General features: G+C 43.7%; 1 protein-coding gene across 1 annotated transcript in view; it reads right to left on the bottom strand.

Annotated features, from left to right (window-relative positions):
* Window positions 1–2599, bottom strand: part of LRP2BP (LRP2 binding protein) — a 14872-nt gene that overhangs the window by 10374 nt on the left and 1899 nt on the right. The gene's annotated exons all lie outside the window — the stretch shown is intronic.

Raw genomic sequence — 2599 nt, 5'->3', positions numbered from 1 at the left:
CCGCCGGGCCTGGATCGATCGCTGCCGCTGTGCCGCGGCCCAGGGCGGCCCTGCCCAGCCCGCGCCGGCACCCGGCGCTGCTGCATAGCTGGGCCTGGGTCGCACGGCCTTTGGCAAGGCAGGAGGAAGACTGGGAATGTCCCGACGGCACTTTCCGTTTGGGCTTTGCTCCGCCTCCGGCTGTTGTCCGGTGCCGAACTGTGAATAGGTGACGGGACAAGCTGCGGGCTGGGCGCCCACCGGATCTTCCCTGATACCGCCGGTCCTGCCGGAATTAAAAGCAGGAGCCCAAAGTGCTCTGCAGAACGCGACTATGGGCAAAAGGAGCAGAAACTCTGAATGCAATTCAGAGAAAAAGGCACCGGGCATGACGCTTCAGTCTAGCAGGCGGGATTTCACCACTTCAGTGATCAGAAACTGTTTGTTGTAATGTAGTTTGTTTTCCCCATATAGGTATTACAAAACTTAAAAGGATAATTGAGGGAAAATGCTGTTCGAGGTTTCTCCTGAAATGTAAAGCATTGCTTTCACTTCCGTTGATTGCTTCTGGCTGTCTCTCTTATAGAAAGGGAATAACACCAAAATGCGTGAGAGTGCTTTCAAAATAATCTTTATCTGTGTTCCCAGCTTTTTCTTTTTTTCCAGATGATTATCATCCTTCCATTTTTGGCAGTGTGATCTGTTTCTATAGCAACAGGGACAGAGGCAACAATCAAAATGGGAGAGTGATGCTTGCAGATTTGTGTGGTTAAACCTGTGGGCTCAACATGATGTTTTCCAGCAGTCCCAAGTGACTTTAAGTACCAAGAAACTCCTAAAATTAATCCTGATTCATTTTTTGTAGATGATACAGGAAAATAAACTTTTTAAATCATCAATTAATTACTTGATTTAACAGACAGTGAAGAACAGTCTGTGAAAGCAGCATTACCCTTCAGCTAAGACAATTAACACTGGGCTGCATGGCTGCTTTTGAGGCAGAAGGGTATGAGATTCACCAGCACACCTTGGTTTATCTGACCGCTTACACACATTTATTAGAACCATTTTTCCAATTTAATTTTGTTGATAGCTATGTGAGATCTGTGATCTGAGATACAAAGCACAGAGGAATTTTTGCCAAGCTATGTTCCAGAACAGCTGTACACAGGAAGCCTTGTCCTTAACTGGGACTTGGGGCTGCCCCATACAAAATAATGAGAATTGTTGCTACTCTGTTTATGCCAGTACAAGTACCGGTTATTCAGAGGCAGAACAGTTTTCCAGGCACTAATGAGGTGTGCAGAATGTGACCTTAAGCTCAAGAACTAATTAATAGCAGGAATTTGAAGAGAGTTTTGGCTGGCAGGATGCAAATCTGTGTATAGGTGGATAGGCTGGAAAGATGGGATTCCTTGGGTGCAGCTTGAAGCCTCTGAATTGCTGAAGTAATGTAGGGAGGGAAGATCTTAAAAACAAACCAAACAAAACAAAACACAACCTCTTGGGCAATGCAAAACTATTTAGTCTAAAACTAATTCTGGATATGTGTGTTTTCCAAAACTGTCTTTATAGTTGCATAAACAATGACCGTGGATTTCTGGCATCTGTGCAGAGATATTTCATCCCTAACAATGCATAGTTAGAAGTGTAGGAATTTTATTTGTTTGTTAACTAATTTGCTTGGCTACCTGTTCAGGGAAAAAACCCAACCCAACATTTTGTAATTACACAAGTATATTTCTTTCCATATAAAAGCAAAGTGAAAACTGTCACTTACAGAAATAGTTCTGCTGAACTGCCTATCTACCTGAATTTTCGCACCTTAAAAAATATGCTCATGTTCCACTAAAATAATTTATATTAGCTTTCCCAAAGGAGAAGCAGAAGGTAATTTCATCATGTTTGTGAATTCATTTCACAACTATGTATACCCTAAAGGAACACTGCTAGGCTTCTTTTTCTCTAACTCTGTTTATCAAAACCATGCCATTATTATTTGTTTTTTAAATATGTGACTTTCAATTTTTTTTTTTTTTTTTGTCACGGTAGCGATTATGAGGAACTTCCATAACAAACAAACAAACGCAGGCATTTGACACAGAAAGAAATACCATAGTGCTAAGGGAAAAGAATTGTGCACCTTGGGCACTCACCCTCTCTAGGATACTTCAAGCTCATGTAAGTGACAATCTAAGTTCTGTATTTGCAACTGTGTTTTGAGCAGAGATGTAACAACAGGTGGCTGTGCCCAGATCCACCATTGCCAATTCCAGTCCCGCTCAGACTGGGGATGAACTTGCTGTAATGTCTGTGCTGAAGGAGGTGAGACCTGCGTTTCACAGCGTGGCACGTCTGGCCAGTCTCCCTGGCCTAGTGGTAGAGCTTGGGCAGGACGATAGTACGGATTTCTTTTTACTGATTTAAGCCTTTTTTGGGGAAAAATCTAATTCTCTATTGTTTTCTTTCCTAGATCCAAGTCTGCCTCGGTCTAGCCTTCCCAAATCAGCGTTAAGGTACGCTGGCAGAACTACTTTGGAGGCTGCGCCTGGCAGCAGCAGCACAACCAAGCAAACACCAGGCCGCGCTCAGGGCTCGGTGGCTCCGGCTGACGGCGGTA

This window comes from Corvus brachyrhynchos, unplaced genomic scaffold (assembly GCF_000691975.1).
Source record: "Corvus brachyrhynchos isolate BGI_N302 unplaced genomic scaffold, ASM69197v1 scaffold17, whole genome shotgun sequence".
In the NCBI taxonomy this organism is placed as follows: Eukaryota; Metazoa; Chordata; class Aves; order Passeriformes; family Corvidae; genus Corvus; species Corvus brachyrhynchos.
The sequence above is the reverse complement of the archived record's forward strand: the minus strand, read 5'-3'. Positions and strand labels throughout refer to the sequence as shown.